Genomic DNA, 20,910 nt, shown 5'->3' with positions numbered 1-20,910 from the left:
AACCCTAACCCGACCCTTGAATCCTTAAGTCCTAACCCCTAACTCCCTAACTCTTAACCCCTAACCCCTAACCACTAACCCCTAAACCTTAAATCCTAACCTTTAAACCCATAATCCATAAACCAAATCTTCACACGATTTTGAAGAACCAAATTAATATTATCTCTTTTACAATTATATAAGAAATTAATTAATATATAAATTAGAAAACACTAGTTAATCTAAACCCTAAACCATAACCCGATCCTAAATCCCTAACCCTTAACCCTAACCCCTAAACCTTATTTAATATATAATTAAAATACACTAATTATTCTAAACCCTAAACTCTAACTTAACACCAAGTTTCTAAGCCCTAAATCCCTAACTATTAACATCTAACCCCTAACCTAACCCTTAACCCTAACCCTTAACCCATAAACCTTAAATCACATTAACCCTTAAATCAGAATCCTAATCCATAATCCCTAATTCCATAATCTATAAAACTTAAAATTGTAACTCCTAAACCAATCTTAAATCCTAAATTAACCATATCTATACCCTAAACCATATTTATTAAACCCTAAACTATAATGATAATTAAATTAAATATTTTAAAATTAATACTATCTTATCTCTTACAATTATATTTGAAATTATTTAGTATATAAATTAAAAATCAATCAGTCATGTACCCAAAAAATTTTAAAATTATGGCTTAATAATAGTATTTTAATTTTTCTATTTTTAACAAATATTTTTCCATGTTTTTTATTTCAATTTATTTCTACGTGTCATTATTTCAAATTAATCCATTTATAACAAATATTTATTTAAAATTAACTTGAATTTTAATTAATATAAATAAACAAATTAAATAGTAATTAATTCAATATTTTAAAATTAATACTATCTCTTTTACGATTAAATGGTAATTAATTCATGATGAAGACGGTGGTGGAAGAGAGAAACACTCAGGTGTTTTGAGGATACCAATTTTAGGGGAGAAAATTTAGGGGTTTCAGGGGGAATTTTGGGATAAAAACGCATAAAAAATTTGGGAAATTTTTTATAAATTGATTTATTTTTTGCGGCGTTTTCTAACGCCGCTATTGCTTACCTTTAGCGGCGCTTCTTATAAAGCGCCGCAAAATTTTTTCATTTTGAACAAAACGACGCCGTTTTGCTATTCTAAATTTTTTTTATAAATTGATTTATTTTTGCGGCGTTTATATAGGAAACGCCGCTATTGCTTACCTTTAGCGGCGCTTCTTATAAAGCGCCGCAAAATTTTTCATTTTGAAAAAAACGACGCCGTTTTGCTATTCTAACAATTTTTTATTTTTTTTATAAGTTGATTTATTTTTTGCGGCGTTTTTATAGAAAACGCCGCTATTGCTTACCTTTAGCGGCGCTTCTTATAAAGCGCCGCAAAATTTTTTCATTTTGAACAAAACGACGCCGTTTTGCTATTCTAAAATTTTTTTATTTTTTTTATAAATTGATTTATTTTTTGCGGCGTTTTTATAGGAAACGCCGCTATTGCTTACCTTAAGAAGCGCCGCAAAATTTTTTCATTTTGAACAAAACGACGCCGTTTTGCTATTCTAAATTTTTTTTATTTTTTTATAAATTGATTTATTTTTTGCGGCGTTTTTATAGAAAACGCCGCTATTGCTTACCTTTAGCGGCGCTTCATATAAAGCGCCGCAAAATTTTTTCATTTTGAACAAAACGACGCCGCTTTGCTATTCTAAATTTTTTTATTTTTTATAAATTGATTTATTTTTTGCGGCGTTTTTATAGGAAACGCCGCTATTGCTTACCTTTAGCGACGCTTTACGAAAAACGCCACTAAATCTCTGAAAGTTCAGAAAACGGCATCGTTGGGCTTGGGTTTTTTTGCGGCGCTTTTCCAAAAGCGCCGCTAAATCCCCAAAAGCTCAGAAAACGGCGTTGTTGGTCTTAGGTTATTTGCGGCGCTTTGCTCAAAAATGCCGCTAATACTTTTTTTAGTGGCGTTTCTCGTAATGCGCCGCTAATGATCGATCATTAGCGGCGTTTTTTTATCCAAACGCCGCTAAAAACGCCGCTAAAAGCCTGTTTTGGTGTAGTGTGTGGGGAAATAAATTTATTTTACACTAGATTAAGGAGTAATTGAAAAAAAAATGAGTTTACTTACGCAAATTGTTTAGAAATGAAATCCTTTGGGATTAGAGTTGTCCATGAGTCGGATCGGGTAGGTTCGGGTCGGGCACTAATAAAATTTTAGGCCCAGTTGATAGGCTTGGGCCCAGTTTAGCCTGAAAAATGGGCTTAGATTTTTGCCCAAGTTTGGAATGGATAAAAATGCTAAAACTCAGGCTTGACCTGTATTGATTTTTTTAATTTTATTTTTATATAAAACATTTAAAAATATAATACAACAAATACACTAAATGACACTAAGATAAGTGCAACTTAACGAGAAAATGTCTCTAAAATAGTAGTAAAATTAACAATAAAACAAGTGTTATACAATATCCAAATATTAACAACAAAATAGTAACAACCTAATAGTGAAATAGTAGTAAAACTGTGGCAAAAAGTGGGAAAACAACAATAACACATGAAAAAACAACAGTTAAAACAAGAGGTTTTTTTTATTAAAAATTCGGCCGAGTTGGGCTCTGGCAAAAAAAAATTACCTAAGACCCGACCCGACAAATTTTTTACCCAAGCACATTTTTCGAGCCTATATTTTTGCCCAAACCTTTCTATTTTTTAGACGGCCTTCAGATTGAGCCAGGCCAGCCACCCAGATTTGGATAAAAATATTAGGCCCGAAAAATGAATCCGGACAAAAAAAATTAGGTTCATTTAAAATATGGATCGGGCTTAAACATGCAAAGTCAAGCCCATCCCGATTTATTTTTAAGTTTATAATACTTTATATTATGTTATTTTTATATATTATGTAATTTAGAACACATTAAAAAAAGAAACCTATATTAAATATATAATACTACTCTAATGTAAACATTAAAATAATGTTAAGATGAATATAAAAATTTTCAATAAATAAAAAATATATAAAATTATTAAATATTAAAATAATATAATATAAATATTTAAAAAAATAAAAAAATAATATGGTCGTGTCTAAAATGAACTTGGGTTAGTCTTTTGCAAATATGAGCGGATTTAGGAAAAGTTTTAGGCCCATATTTCGGGCTAGGTCGGGCTTGAGCAAATATAAATTATGATAATATCATGATTAGGCCCGACCCATGAGCACCTCTATAAAGAATGTATAAAAATATTAAATGTGAATATATAATACAAAACATAGAGGTGTTCATGGGTCGAGTCTAGATTGGGCTTAAGCATGATATTAACATGCTTTATGCTTGCCTAAGCCCAACCCGATCCAAAATATGAGCCTTAAATTCTGCTCAAGCCAGCCTATATTTATAAATGGCTAGCTCAAACCCATTTTTGTGCCGCCCATATTATTATTTTTAATTTTTTAAAAATATATTTATATTTATTTTAATATAATATTTAATAATTTAATATATTTTTATTTTGTTATAGTTTTATATATAGTCATATTAAATTTTTTAATGTTTACATTATAGTAGTATTATATATTACTATAGATTTAATTTTTATATGTTATAAATTACATAATATAAAACATTACAAACTTAAAAAATAAGTTGGGCCAAACTTGAGCCTTAGAAATTAAATTTAGGAAAACTTGTCAAATACTGAAAAGTAGTTTACGTAGACGCATCGAAATACCATAAAATGTATGTTTTTTTAGAAAAATCAATTCATATTTCAAAAATCATTTTAAAATATTAATATTTACGTAGAATCATCCTGTAATACCCCATTTTTCAGTGGTTTGGGGACCACAACTTCGACATGTTAGTCCGTAAATATTAATTATTTAATATTTATGAAGTTATCTGAGTGTTATATTAAATTTTAGTCTAGTAAATTTAACGTTTAGATAGTTAATTTAAGAAAATGGATTAAATTGTAAAAAGTGTGAAAGTCAATTGTTATTAGTGTTATAGTACTAATTGGGTGATTAAGTAAAACAGAATGGTTTAATATGACAATTAAGTCATCTCTTTATTTAGTGGTCAATATGTGCGAGAAATTGGATTAAAATAGGGCAGTTGGCGGCATTTTTGAAATTTAACATAATAATTAAACAAAAGAAAATGGTAAGATGCCATCTTCTTCTTCATTTTGTTTTGGTTGAACCGAAACACCATTGCTAAGTGAAGAAAAAGTTTCGGCCTTGCTCATTCCATTGCATGGACTTGTAACTCCATGTTTCAACCCCCCTTTTTTTTTACGAATTTTATGTTTTTGAGATCATTTTAACTCTATTTAATTAATTCGGGATCAATTTATAAAATTGTTAAATGTTTTGGAAGATGCCATTGATGAGTTTAGTTTGTTCTTGAAGTTTAATAGTGAATTACTATACTTAGGTGTTGAATATAAATATTTTTTAAGTAATTTTGTATGATTTTAAGTTTAGAGATTTAATTGAAAATAAATTAAATTAAACAAGATTTTCTTGTGAAATTTTCGCTGTGTGAATTGATTTAGTATAGTTAAAAATTTGGTTCTATGGGTGTTTTTAGGGGTGTGCATAATTCGGGTAAAATCGAAAAAATCAGTTAACTGACCGAATTCGATTAATCGGTCGGTTAACCGAATTTTTTCGGTCGGGGGTCGGTTAAATTTTTTATAATTTTTCGGTTAACGGTTAATTCGGTTCGAAACCGATCGGTTAACCGAATTTTTTCGGTTAACCAAAAAAATTAATAAATAAAATTATCCAACCCAACCCAATTACCCAACCCAATAAAACTAAAACTAAAGTCTACCCAATTACCAACTCAATAAAAATAAAACTAAAGTCTAACTCTTAAGTATCTACCCAATTACACATGTTTTTATTTTTTTAGGTTTAATGTAAATGGAGATTTTTTGGAGAGACGAAATGGATATAAATGGAGAATATTAAAGACTTACATTTCAATTATGTGTTAATTTCAAGAATTATATAATGTTTTTAATTATGTAGTGATTCAAAGACTTATGTAATATTTTTAATTATGTAGTGATTCAATTCGGGTAATTCGGTTAATTCGGTTAATTTTTAACCAAAAATAAAAACCATACAATTTTCGGTTAATTCGGTTAACCGACCTAATTAACCGAAAAAATTCGGTTCGGTTAATTTTTTTTAAAAAAATTCGGTTCGGTTAACAGTTAAAAATTTTGGAAGGTCGGTTAATTCGGTTATAGCTATTTCTGGTCGGTTAACCGAATGCACACCCCTAGGTGTTTTATTATTAAAAATTCGGGTTAGAAGGGTTGGGTTTGGCCCAAAAAACTTACCTGAGACCCGACCTGTTTTCTAAACAAGCTTATATTTTTGCCCAAACGCTTCCACTTTTTGGCTGGGCTGAGCTACCTGCCCAAATTTGGGAGGATTTGGGGGAAAATATTAGGCCTGAAAAATGGGCTTAGACAAAAATAGTTAGGCCCGTTTAAAATATGGGCATTGGCTCGGGCTTGAACATTCAATACCAAGCTTGTCCCGACCCATTTTTAAGTTTATAATACTTTATATTATGTTATTTTTATTTATTATGTAATTTAGAACACATTATTAAAAAAAACCTATACTAAATATATAATATTACTCTAATGTAAATATTGAAATAATATTAAGATGACTATAAAAAATTTTAGTAAATAAAAAATGTATAAAATTATTAAATATTAAAATAATATAATATAAATATTTTTTAAAAAATAAAAAAAATAATATGGGCAAGTTTAAAATGGATTTGGGTTAGTCTCTTGCAAATATGAGCGGGTTTGGGAAAAAATTTAAGTCCATATTTCAGGTCAAACCAAGCTTAGGTAAACATAAAGTATGTTACTATCATGCTTAGGCCCGACCCAACCCGGTCCATGAACACCTCTATAAAGAATATATAAAAATATTAAATGTGTATATATAACACACAAACAAAGAGATGTTCATGGGTCGAATCTAGATTGGGTTTAAACATGATATTAACACGCTTTATGCTTATCCAAGCTCAACCCGATCCAAAATATGAGCCTCAAGTTTTGCTCAAGCCCGCCTATATTTATAAATGGCTAGCCCAAGCCCATTTTTAGGCCGCCCATATTATTATTTTTAATTTTTAAAAAATATATATTTATATTTATTTTAATATAATATTTAATAATTTAATACATTTTTATTTTGTTATAGTTTTATATATAGTCATATTAAATTTTTTAATGTTTACACTATGATAGCATTATATATCACTATAGATTTAATTTTTATATGTTATAAATTGCATAATATAAAACATTACAAACTTAAAAAATAGGTTGGGCCAAACTTGAGCCTTAGGAATTAAATTCAAGAAAACTTATTGTCGAAACCATTTTTATTTTTGAAAAAAATGGGGATCAACTTTTTAAAATAGAAATGGGAGTCGCCACCGATCTTTTATTAACGTGTGATCGGTTCACCATAAAAATAAATTTTAGGTCTGCGAGATTTGAGAAAATAGGTCCGAGAGTCGGTTACGCACGAGGAAGGGTTAGCACCCTCGTAACGCCCAAAATTGGTACCGAATCGATTGTTTAAGGTCTTAGTGTCGAAACTTTGAAAAGTTTTAAAATATGATCCTTTGAAAAGAAAATTAGAGTAAATGAGTTGGACGATGTGATTCACTTATTTCAAAGAAATAAATCGTCACACTCAGTAAGTTAGAGTGCAACATTTTAAATCCTCAAAATTAAATTTATCTCCTGACTTTTAAAACCTATGCATTTTGAGAAGGATGTCTGATTATTTGGGTCAAACGGCAAATTAAAACCCAATAAGTTAGGGTTTAATTTCCTAAAATTTTATTTTGAAATTGTATGGTTTTAACAAAATAAGTACTTGGTCATCTAAATTCATGCAAAAGGAATTGAAACCTAGTAAGTTAGGGCACAATTCAATCGAAAACGATGAACACCAAGCTTTTCTTTTGAAGATTATGAAATAGCATGATTGTAGTGCTTTAATAAAATACAATTTTTTTACAAATGAAACCCGATTGAATAGCAATACTTAATGTAAAAGATACAATTCATAATCTAGATACATATTGAGGAAAAATAAACAAAGAATAAATTCAAACAAAAAGTGGCTACAACACAATTATTATGCAAATATCAATCCTAAATGTCAAATATCAAATGAATTAAATACAACGACATTTATTAATAACAACATTATTAAGTTGAAACATTTACACATGAATTCAAAATAGACTTGAAACAAAAGAATAACATTATGGAATAATAATACGGAAAATAAATTTGAAACAAGCAACACATTTATTAATCTACCTCAAATAACACATATAAAATAACCATGTAAAAGTTTTAATACGTATATGATTAAAAAAAATTTACCTAGATAGGTTTCGAAAGAAGTAAATTATATATAACTAAAATTGACTTAAAGTACATATGTAGATATAAAAATACTTGAAATTTATAATCATAATAATATCAAACATCAAAACAATGATATATTTTTTTAAAAATAATTTAATAGCACATATAGTAGCATTCAAAACATTATATCAAAAGAAAATTAAGTTATATCAAAATGAGTTGCTAAAATATGTTCAAAGTATGTCAAATTATTATAAAAAACATTTTTACATATAGATAATGAAACATATAATGATATAAAGTTTAAAAATAAAAAGGATAAATTTTAAAACAATGTTAATCCTAATACTTAAAATTTATTAAAAATAAACATATTAAAAAATACTAAGTTAATTTTACATTATGTTATATAAAAACTAAATTCGAATGAGAATTTCTTTAATATACTCACTATAAGAGCTAATAACATTTATGAAATTAAACAAAACGTTATGATTGATAAGAAATAAAGTAAAATTAAAAAAAAACAATAATTAAATCGAAATTACAGCACTTAGAAGACTAAATTTGCAATTAATAAAAAACATGAGGACTAATACCACAATTAAACGCAATATTTCAAACATTTAAAATCAGATAATAAAACGTCGCCGTTTAACTATGAACCAAATTGAAACCAGAATAAATTATGTGGTGTAAATCGAAAACTGCGGAAAGTTGAATTAGAACAATATAAAACAAAAGAGGACTAGTTGCGAAAATAAACCAATGAACAAAGAGGCACGGATCCTCTTCCCTGAATCGGGTCAGATCATCGGATCTCACCTCTTAAACGGCACCGTTTTTTATTACAAACATAAAAATAAAAAAAACCTAATCTAAATCTGATCTGCCATTTGAAAGAAAAACTTAAGCTCTCCCCTCTCAACTCCGCGCCATTTCATATCCCGATCAGTGGCTATTCCGAATCCTCTTGCGCGACTCCGATTACGACGGAGCGAGCAGAAGGCCGGTCACCAGGTAAGTTTTCTTTCTCAAAACTTATTTTCTCTTTTATTTCTACGCTAGTAATGAACGAAAGAACCCCCTTTCGTTATATCTATATGTATGCAACAAAAAAACAACAGGATCACTTGCTGAGAAGCAAATACCAAGAGAAAAACGAAAAAAGGAACCACCTTTTGAGAAAAAAAGGATCAATCGATCTTTAATCTTTGTTTTTTTTTTGTGTTTCAATATGTCTTTTCTGTGTATTTTTACAATCTGGAAGTCCTCTTTGCTCTATTACAATCATTTTATATATCGAAAAACAAAAAAAAATAGAAAAAGGAAAAAACAAAATCTGTCATTTTCGCTATTTTCTTTTTTTCTTTTTTTGTTATTTGCTGCTGTTTTTTTTGTTCTTTCTATTAGCTGGCATCTTTGTTTTCTGCTTTGTTGTTCCTTTGTTGCAGGTACACGCTCGGATGGGGCGTACGTGCGAAGAAAAAAACCTGATGGCTGCGGGTGCTGGAGGCTTGCTATTGCTGCTAGGGTTTCTGTCAAAACTTGTTCAGGGTTACTGGGTTTGTAATCGGGTCTGGTATTTGGGCTAGACATCGGGTTTTAGTCTGAATTTGGCTCATTGTAATTGCCCATTGTAATTGGACTTTATTGACATTGGACTTTTAATAATTTTATTTGGTTTTTATTGTCTATGTTGGGTCCGGGTCAAAATTGGGCATTACACTTATCAAACAACGAAAAGTAGTTTATGTAGAAGCATCTAAACACCATAAAATATAAATTTTTTAGAAAAATCAATTCATATTTTGAAAATCATTTTTTGAAAGTTGTTTTCAAGAAAATAAATATACCCTTAAACACAAATCTTTTGCCACAGCTCCATTTGTAGTTCAATCCACCTGTTCTTGTTTATTAAACCAATTATTCTTGTTATAATCTATCTATAATATACATAAAACCTCCAATTAAATTTGTGTCACGAGTTAAATGAGCACTAATTCAATTGAGAAATTATTAAAATATAATTCTTTTTACAAAATAAGTTATATTATTATGAAAATATTTGTTTATATTTTATATAAAATCAATAAAAATCCACATAATGAAATTTGAGCTTAAAACCATAAATTTAAAACTTACAGCTTTATATTTTAGGAATAAATCTCAAAATCATACACGAACTTTAATTTGGTGTAATTATACACGTGAAATTCTAATTGTGGTTCAAATGTATATTTGAAACTTTAATTTTGATTTAAACATATGCATTTAAAGAAATAAATACATCAATTTATTTTTATGTTGAATAAATACAATTATTTATGTATGCAAGATATAAACATAAAATGATGTCCTATCAATAATGGTATTAATAATTAACAAAAATTTGATTAAATCAAAATTTCATCTATAAAATTGCATAAAATCAAAGTTTATGTGTACAATTGTACATTAAAATCATAGTTCATGTATAGTTTTAATAATATTTATCCCTATATTTTAGCCAAAGCTTCATTTAGTTCTTATACAAACTATTAATAAATTATTATTATATATTTTTTATCCACATTATCAATGTGATATATATATATAATAAATTTAAGATATTTACAGTTGATTAATTTGGTAAGTAAAATAGCAAAAAGTGGGATGAAATTGTACTTCTTATTTCAAATGGAATCTGATTTCATGTATGAAACAAATATATTTATTAAAATTATTTTATCTTTTTTTTTACAATATTATTAATTCATAAAAACAGTATATAATTCAAATATACAAAAAAAGAAAAGGAACACTAGAATTTGGTTTACGGATTCTAAAAAGAAATGGAGCGACTCCACTGGGGATCGAACCCAGAGTCTCTGGTTCCGTAGACCAGCGCCTTATCCATTGGGCCATGGAGTCATTATGCTTTTGTTATAGAAAAGATTATAAAAAGAAGAAAATAATTTTGTGGTAATTAGCAACTATGGGTCCGTTTGTTTACATGTAAAAGGTTTTACGGAAAATGTTTTCTGTATTTTCCTGTGTTCGTTTCACAGAAAACAACTTGGTCAATGAAAAATGACTTACAAGTCAACGGAAAATAAGCCTTTTTCCTTGTAAAATGACTTACCCTTTTGAAAAGCGTAAGCCATTTTCCGGAAAAGAGTTTCTCAAAAGATAATTTTACTCAAAGGATAATTTTACTTTTATATAAAAATTAACTTATATTGATAATAAATTTTATTTTTATTTTTAAAAATATTTAAAATATTAATATAAAATATTATATTTTTTAATATTATTAAACATACGTATTTAATTATTTATATTTAGTCATGTAATAAATTTTTAATATAATTTATTATTTTTAATAAATTATTTAATATTTAAATTCTATTTTAATAGTAAATTTTAAAAATAATAATTTAAAATAATATTATTTATTGAAAATACCAATATTAATATTTTAATACTAAATATTTATTACAATTATAAATATATTAATAATAAATGTTTTGTAGTATAAATGTTAAAATATGTCATAAGTGCATATACTCTTCACAAATTTGTAATTTAGTTTCTTTACTTTTATTTTCAAGAATTTAGTCCCTCTACTTTCCATATTTGAAAATCAAGTCCAACTGCTGACATTATTGATTTTTTTTGTCAATTTTGTTAATGTCACATTTTTAAATAAAAAAAATACTCAGTCGGTAGTCATGTAACTAAAAAATAATCGTTGCAATGAACCTAAATTTAACAAAATATTTTTAATATATGTAAAAACAATGTAAAATATAAAAGATATAAAATAAACTCAATTAAACAATGAAAATTTAAAAAAAATCTCAAATGTATGTTTGTTTAATTGAAAACGAATTTTATGAAATATTTTTAAAGAACCTGCCAAACAAAAGAAAATATTTTACACAGATTCATCCAAACACCAGAAAATATTAGCTTTTTAAAAAAAGTAAGTCATTTTCCAGAAATCATTTTTCGGAAGCCATTTTCAATGAAACAAACGGAGCCTAAAAATAAACTCAAAATGTAATATATTAATAGATATCTTATCATGTGTTTGGAAATCACAGATTTAAAACACATATGTATTTAAAAATAACATATAATAAATAATGAAATGTATGGTTTGAAACTAACTAATCATAATAACACATGAAATATGTACGATATTAAAAAAATAGAATAAATTATGAGTAAAAAGAAATTTAAATACATAAATACATGAGATAAACAATACTAAATGGAATATAATTATTTATCATAGTTTTGTCATGAACTGTGAGTTAATGTCAAGTTGACTTGTGACACTAACACAATTAACATTATTAATATATATATATATAACTGGTGGAAATGATAAATTGTGCATATTAAAAGATGTATAAAAAATATTAAAGCAAAATTTTGGTTGAGTAGTAAATTTAATATTTTTTAATTCGATTGGCGTGGGTTTAAATCTCATCGTATATTTTTATTGGTTTTTGTTAAAAAGAAAAGACTAAAATACTCTTGAATAATATGACTTATTTTAATTATGAAAGGGCATTTTCATAATTTATTAACCGAGTTGGGACCCGGTTAACTCATGACACAACTCAGTTAGGGGTTTTATTAATAGTATAGATGTTTTATGGATAAATAAATATTATATTTTTTGGGGGGTAAACTACCTAATTAATCACCCAAACTTCAGTGTTTTTTTTTGGTTATCCAGCTATTAAAAAATTCAATTTAATCATTGAACTTTTTAAATTTGTTTTTTTAGTCACTCCGATGTTAAATCTTTAACACATTGATTTCCTAGCATGTTTCTAACATATTACCTTATCACCACATAAGCATCATAACATACACACCTAAACCATAGACAACGATTACCAAATACTAAGATCACAACCAAACTTATAGTTTTATACATATTCACATAACATTCAAAATGCTATATTCATCCAAAACATAACATATACAACCACATAACTCTCCTAGGTACATGCCATTAAGCTAAACAAAATTTCACCAACAAAATGATGTTGAAGTCGATGTACAGTATCATGTACTTAGTCTAACTTGTGCATGAAAACAACTAAAGGTTGGGTAATCCATACAAAGACATCACTATAAACAATATCAATATGAGAATATTTTAAGAGAGTTTTCAAGGTTTTATTTAAACATAACATTATACCATGTATTATTTTTATCGTAATAGCATACCATATCCTAATTTCATACCAGTCTTTCAAAATGAAGAATTTACTCCTGACGCTCATTGATACGTTTGGCACCTAGTGCCTCATCAGACAAATTAAAGTAATCCAATTGTGCCCAACGCTCATCGATTTAATTGGCTCCCAATACCTCATCGGGCAAACCAAAGTATTACTTTACATTCACTAAGTAACGAATTTTCCATAAAATTTTCAATTATATCCCGACAACCAAAATTTATAACAAAATTCAACAAGTCATCTCATAACAACATTTTTCAATCTAATACAAGGTCAATTCCATACTTGCACCAAATACACTATTTCCCATCAATTATTTTCAACTTACTTTAAATGAATAATACATATACATTTAAATGAATTAATTTATGAAGTTATAAACTGTAAGCTTCAAACTATGCATATACATTTAACTATGTAATATCATTATATACATATCAATTTCATAATCAAGGTCAGCATCAACTAATTTACATCCAATTCTATAGTATTTACTTTATACCATTAATCAATTACTACTTAGTTAATATCAATTTCACATATAGATATTTAATATTTTTCGATTTAATCCTTTTGATGCCAAAAACATTGTATAATAACAATTCAACCATAAAACAAAACAACATAGCACAAATATATCATCAATTAATAAAGTAAGTCTTGCATGAACTTACCAGGAACAAACAACAAGGATAGAAGTATCAGGGACTAATTTGAAATTTTCTTTTTTCCACTATTATCTATCGGTTCTTGATTTATACATGAATTTATTTCAATTATCAGTCCCAATTGCCTTATAAAATTTAATTTGATGCATATGATCTCATATTAACATTTTCACTTTATACCATTAATCAATTACTACTTAGTTAATATCAATTTCACATATAGATATTTAATATTTTTCGATTTAATCCTTTTGATGCCAAAAGCATTATATAATAACAATTCAACTATAAAACAAAATAACATAGCACAAATATATCATCAATTAATAAAGTAAGTCTTGTACGAACTTACCAAGAACAAACAACAAGGATAGAAGTATCAGAGACTAATTTGAAAATTTCCTTTTTCCACTATTATCTATCAGTTTTTGATTTATACATGAATTTATTTCAATTATCAGTCCTAATTGCCTTATAACATTTAACTTGATGCATATGATCTCATATTAACATTTTCACAATTTATCTAAAGTTTTGCATTTTATTCAATTTAGTCCCTAAAACTAAAATAAGTTTATTTTTCATAATTAAGCCCAAAACCATATTTTCGAATTCATTATCATCCTTATACAACCCTCAAGTACTAAAATTTTAGAAGAAATCCATGTCAAATTTAACGTACTTTCGATTTAATCCTAAACTTAAAACTATCAAAATCCACCTTACAAAATAGTCCTATTTCAACACCGAACTTCAAACTTAACCATTAACATCTAAAAAGCTTCAAAAACATCAATGGTTACTTTTCAAAGCTTTAACAATATTTCAAAATAGTCCTTGGGCTAGCTAGATTAAGTTACAACGATCTAAAAAACATAAAAATTACAAGAAAATGACAATTTACCTTAGAAATTAAGGACCAAAGCTTAGTCGTTTCAATCCCCACATTTTCTTCTTAAAATAGTGAGGTAGAAGAAGATGATATAAATGTCTTATTCTTTTTTATTTTATTTTACCTTTTTATACTTTCATTAGTTTATAATTAACTTAATTAATTATTATAATCTTAATTAATCAATTTTAATCACAATTAACATCTTTTAGTGGATCCTAGCTATCCGCCACTACCGTATTTCACATATCGAGGGGTCCAATTGTTCAATTGGTCCCTTAATTAATTAAAATCCCTTCGTGATTAACTTTTTTTTACATTTATAATTTAGTCATTTTCCTTAATTAACAATTAAATCATCAAAGTTTCTAAACCAAACTTCAATTTACCTATATAACAAATCTGTAATTATTTAATAAAAATATTTACTAGCTCAGTTTATGAAAATGAGATCTCGATACCTCATTTTTTAAAACCATTGACTTTCAGTACAAATCATCCGTACCTTGACTAACTGACCAATTAATAAAATCTATAAAATCAAAATTCACAATAACACTATATCTATCTCATAAATATTATTTAATAATATTTACGGACTCGACCATCGGAGAGTGGGGTTTTGAAACCATCATTTCTAGCATCACTGGAAACTAGGTCATTACACACATGAAGGGCATTATGAATTTTAGGTGATGCCCTTTGGTCTCACCAATGCACTCTCCCGTTTTCAGGCCCTTATGAATGCCATATTGAAAACTTTGTTAAGGAGATCAGTCTTAGTCTTTTTTTATGACACTCTGGTGTATTCTACTAGTTGGTAATAACATTTGAGGCACTTGAGGAAGGTTTTTCAAATTATGAGGCAGCATCAATTATTTTTTAAGTATAGCAAATGTTCTATTGGTACTAACCAAGTAGAATATTTTGGCCATGTGATCATTAAAGGGATAATACTCATGGACCACACTAAAGTTGAATGTGTAGCCAACTGCCCAATGCCTACCTGTATTAAGGAATTGAGAGGATTTCTAGGTTTCTCTGGCTATTACAAGCTTTTCATCAGGAATTATGGCATCCTAGCTCGACCCCTCATCAATCTACTCAAAAAGAACTCTTGGTTCTGGAATGATCAAGCTACAGAAACATTTCACAAACTCAAGGAAGCCTTATGTACAACACTTGTACTTATACTGCTTAATTTTAACTTGGAACTTTTTGTTGATACAAATGCTTCTAGTTTTGCGTGGGAGTTTTCCTCTAGAAAAGAGGACAACTAGTGGCCTTTTTCAACAAGGGATTGGGTGTTAAACACTAAGCACTATCAATTTATGATAAGGAGATGCTTGCAGTGCTTCTAGCAGGGAGGAAGTGGCATGCTTATTTAGTGGGAAGTCATTTCAAAATAAGGACTGATCATCAAAGCTTGAGGTTTCTGTCAGACCAAAAAGATATAAGTCATTTTCAATAGAAATGGGTTGCAAAATGCTAGGATATAGCTTTGAAATCATATACAGGAAAGGATCTTGTAATGTAACAGTTGATGCCCTCTCTAGAAATTGGACACTCTTGGAGGGTCAACTATGGCAGATGTTTGGAAGTACTATAGTACCATATCTGTTAGGTAAGGTGCAAGCATTGTATCACACTAATGGCAAGCTTACGAGATCATGTTAGGAAGTTCAAATCCAACCTAATAAACATCCCAAGTATGTGTGGGATAGAAGGTTTTTAAGGAGGAAAGCAAAAATAGTTGTGGGACAAGATGCAAGCCTCAGACAAGAAATATTTCAACACTTTCATGCTAGCCTTATAGGAGGACATTTAGGTAGCCAAGCTACTTGAAAAAAGATTTCATCTCTACTTTACTGTAAAGGAATGACTAGAGACATCAAGCTATGGGTTAAAGAATGTACCACATGCCAGAAATGTAAGGTGGGAATGTAGCCAAACTTGGTTTGCTACAGCTTTTATCTGTGCCAGATAGAGTGTAATACTCAATTTTTTTTACAGTAAGATATTATCTTTGATATAAGGAAATAAAGGAAATAAGTGACAAAAAGGGGGAAATTTTGGAGTTATGTCAACATTGGGAAGTATATTATGACATATTAGTTCAAGAAAGGATTAAATTGTAAAAGTAAGAAAAGTTTTGTTGCCCAAGAGTAAATACTCAAAATTTGAGGGGTTAAAGTATAAATATGAAAAATTTGAAGGACCAATGGTGTAAATATTTTAAGAGTGGAATGATCTAGAAACTAAGGAAAATGAATGGACTAGGACCAGATTGAAAAATGTAAAAAATTTTGAGGGACTAAATCACAATTTTACCAAATTAGGTGATGACTCAAGGATGAAATTTTAAAAGATCATAAGGGCAAAATGGTCAATGAGAAGAGAGAGAAATCTAGAAGATAATGATGATGTTGGAGATATTTTAGATTAAATAAATAAATAAATATTAGTTTATTAATATTTTAATTTGATTTTTAAATAATATATTATAATTTGAGTTTTGTTTTATTTACTATATAATAAAGAAAAGGAAGATGAATAATCATCATCAACCTCCCATGCATTCCAACGTATGGGGAGAAAAGAAAGAAAGAAACTTTCTTTTCTTTACAATTTGGTCCTTTTTCCAAAAAAGTACTATTTCACTTAGAAATCAAAAGAATTTCCATAGTTTCCAAGAGAGAAAAATAATAAGGAGACAATGGGGAGCTATAACATCAAGTTAGATTTAAGAAATAGAAGCTGAAGGAGAGAGAAAGTCAAGTTAAAGATTGAAATTAATAGCACAAGGTAAGAACATCAAGATTTCAATATATTTTTGAGTTTGAAATTATTGAAAAAGTAGGAAATTAATGTTATAGTAGAGTTTTATTATTTAATGTCTTATGTTCTTGATATGTTAGTGAAGAGAAAATAAGAGAAAGTGATGAGAAATAGTGTAGAGAAAGAAAGTAAGGGTGTTATAAACATGGTAATAAACATCTTGCACTAAAACAGTTTTGGACAACAATAGTAGGCTAAATTTGAAAAATCACCATAAATTATGGAAATCGAATTAGAGGATGAAAAACAATATTTAATTAAATATTATTAAGTCTAGATTCTTATAGAAGAAACGGTGTAAGTAATGGAATTGTAAATCATGAGATATAATAAATTTTGTGAGACAAGGTCAGAATGAATTCGGGTTCCCCTGTTTTGAATTTGGAAAATAATAAAAAATTTAATAAAAATAATTAGAGGCTTAAATTTATATTTTTAAAATCATTAATGAGTCTATTTTCAATAAAAACAAACGAGAACATCATCCGAATTCTGTACAAAGAGATAATTAATTTTTAGTGAAGAGGGGGCGGAACTGTCAAATAGTGAAATAGGGAAAACTTTAAAGAATAAAATTTACTTATTGGCTGGACAAAAAATTATAAAAATTTTATGGTAAGAAGATATGTGAGTCTAGTTTTATATAAAATTTTCGGAGCTCAATTCGAAGTTCTGTAGCTTAAGATATAATTAATTGAATGACTATGACTCGAGTGAATAGCTTGTTATGAGTAAACAAGTGAATAGTGGTATTATGTATTTATCAAGGATGTGGAATGGAGTGGAGGAAGTGGAAAAATATATGTGAATATTTAGCTAAAATGAATTTATTTTAAAATATCTAATTTACATGTTTTAGGTTCAGGGACTAAATTGAATAAAAGTGAAATTTTAAGGGTAATTTTGTAAAAATGTCAAAAATGACCTAATTGCATGAAATGAATTGTTTTATTATAAATTGAATGAAATATTTTAGATCAAGATTGGGTGGAAATTCGAGGAAAATGGAAAATTACCAAAATGTCCCTAAATTTTGGTATTTTTGCAATTTAGCCCGGTAAGTTTGTGTAACTTGAATTATATTCTTAAATGCTTGAAATATTTGCTATTTATGTGAATATGATTTGAATTTTCATTGAATGAAAATTGATGAAACATTGATATATTTGATAAAATAGGAAGAAATCCCGGTTGAATGGAAGGAAAATTCGATGGATCTCTGAAAAGGAATTGACAGTAAAAAGGATGTAGCCCGGACGGGTGATCCTATCCTGGTATAGCCCTCCCGAAGAATATGTGGAAATGGATTTAGCCCGGATGGGTAATCCAAATTAGGGTCTGAATTTAGCCTGGACTGGTAATTCAGATCCAAGCTCATTATAGTAATTGTCATTGCAGGGGATTTAGCCTGGACTGGTATTCCCGACAATGCTTTATGAGTTTATATTATAGGGAATTTAGCTTGGACTGGTAATCCCGCTGTAAGGATAATGTTCGCGGGAGTGTGCTCTCTTAAATGGAAATGTGCGCACATGAATATGAATTGACGGACTCAGATTTGTACACTAAAAGTGTACCTCTGAAAATCCATCGAATTTTCGAGAAATTCAACGGGATAAATATGGAAAATAATAAGGGTAATAGAAAACATGGAATTGAATTATTATTGGAAATATATTATCGAATTTAATACCCAGTTTGGATTGAACACGGGATTGAGTACAATCGTTCTGTGCCAAAGGATGAATTGACGGATAAGACCATAACTGGGTTATGGCATTACAAATGTAAAGGATGAATTGACGGCAAATTACCCAAGTAAACTGTGGTTCAACATTTGTTGCGGACTTTCGTGTTTACTATCTGTTTAGCTCTTATGAGCTTAAGTTCAGTCTCCGGGCTTCTGAAAACGATGTACTCATATCCGTAAGTCGTTCTTCGATGCAGTAAGAAACAGTAAAAGACTTATGTGGTTGAATTGAAAGGTTTATAGATCATTATTGGTATTGATTTGAAATAAATGTAACCATTGATATTTAAATGATATAACGGGTAAAGTTCTGAAGTGAGATAATATGAGTTTGAAATGATCTATCATGTGATCAATTCGGAAAAGGCTTTAGTTAAATGCACTAGCTTGTGACTATGATTGAATGATATGTTTATGACTTGTGTGTCACGCATATGGAATAATTGTGGAAAGTAAAGAAATGCAAATGAAAATAAAGAAATTATGAAGAGTTAAAGTTATATAAAGTCCTACTAAGCCTGGGATAATATGTAATTGATACTGTGAATTTATTCACCTTGTTAGTTGATGAATATAGCTTCATGAGTACTATGGTATTAAAATTGGATTATTCTTGATATGTATAGATTTCATATTTTAAATGAACTAATATGATTAAAGAATACACTAGCTTACTAAGCATCCATTACTTATGTATTTGTTTTTATTTATTTATTTAGCCTACAGATTATTCAAAGCTCGATTGGTTTGGAAGCTTGTCAGAGATATATCACACTATCCATTGGTTCTATTGGTAATTTTGGATGATTTGATTCTGGTTATAATGACATATATAAGTTAATTTGGCCAACGTTAGCTCATTAATGTTTTGATTTTGGTTGGTTTCAAATATGAATGCTAGATGAAATGAAATGTCTGAAAATTAATTTGAAAATTTTGGTAATGCTCCATAACCCTATTTCGGAGACGGATTCGGGTTAGGGGTGTTACATAGAGCTTGCTCTTTAATTAGTATGAACTTCATAGAAGAACTTCCAAATTCAATAGGGAAGTCTGTCATTTTGGTGGTTGTAAATTGACTTACCAAGTTTTCTCACTTCTTGCCTCTCTCATATCCTTATACATCAGTTACAGCAGCACAGAAATTCCTGAACTATGTCTTGAAATTACATGGAATGCTTGATTCCATCATTTTTGATAGGGAAAAATTATTTGTTAGCAACTTTTGTCATGATTTATTCAAGAGGGTGAGGACAAGGCTTAATTTATCAGCTTCACATCATCCAGATTTTGGTGGCCAGACTAATAGGTACCTTGAAGGGTGCCTAAGCCGTATGACAAGGGAGAGACTATGAGACTAGCTACTTTGGCTTCTAATGGCTGAGTGGTGGTACAATTCTAATTACCACTCTACTATTCACACCACTATTTATGAAGCCTTTAATGGCCAACCTCCTCCACACCATATGCCTTACATGGTTGTCACTTCTTTTGTGTTATCAGTGGACAAAAGTTTGCAGCAAAGAGAAGCTGCTAAGAAGCTGGTATAGTTTCATCTTGAGAGAGCACATAACAAGATGAAACAATAAGTTGACAAACACAGGAGTGAAAGACATTTCTAGGAAGGTGATTTGGTTTACCTTAAGTTACAACCTTATCGACAACATTCAATCAGGAAAATTTTGAACCAAAAGTTATCCCATAAATATTTTTGTCCTTTTCTAGTGTTGGATTGTTGGAAAAAACCCAATTTGAAAATTGTTTTCTTTCATAGTGGAAAATTAAAAAATTAAAAATTGACACGGTTTGTTATATTTATAGCAATAAACCTTAGACCGAAATTGTACTTGTGTTTTTGAATAAGCAGATCCTTGATGTTTTGTCGGCTTTCAACCAAACGATCTTCTCCACTATTCTCGTACCACGAACTGCTTCGAGTATGGGCTCGCGAACCAATTGAATTAAAACACAGAACTAGAAAAAAGTTCTTTTGGGGTGAAAATGAAAATTCTCCCTTCTTAATAGAAATAGGTAGAATTG

General features: G+C 28.7%; 1 long non-coding RNA gene and 1 other non-coding gene across 2 annotated transcripts; one reads left to right on the top strand and one right to left on the bottom strand.

Moving 5' to 3' along the window:
* Positions 1-8,279: 8,279 nt before the first annotated feature.
* Positions 8,280-9,166, top strand: LOC107916314 (uncharacterized). The gene is made up of 2 exons (XR_001689461.2): positions 8,280-8,496; positions 8,931-9,166. It is a non-coding gene; the product is annotated as an uncharacterized lncRNA (long non-coding RNA).
* Positions 9,167-10,316: 1,150 nt separating this feature from the next.
* On the bottom strand, positions 10,317-10,389 carry TRNAR-ACG (transfer RNA arginine (anticodon ACG)). The gene has a single exon. It is a non-coding gene; the product is annotated as a tRNA-Arg (tRNA).
* Positions 10,390-20,910: the final 10,521 nt, after the last annotated feature.

This window comes from Gossypium hirsutum, chromosome D10 (assembly GCF_007990345.1).
Source record: "Gossypium hirsutum isolate 1008001.06 chromosome D10, Gossypium_hirsutum_v2.1, whole genome shotgun sequence".
NCBI lineage: Eukaryota > Viridiplantae > Streptophyta > Magnoliopsida > Malvales > Malvaceae > Gossypium > Gossypium hirsutum.
This window is presented reverse-complemented; position numbering and strand designations above follow the sequence as displayed.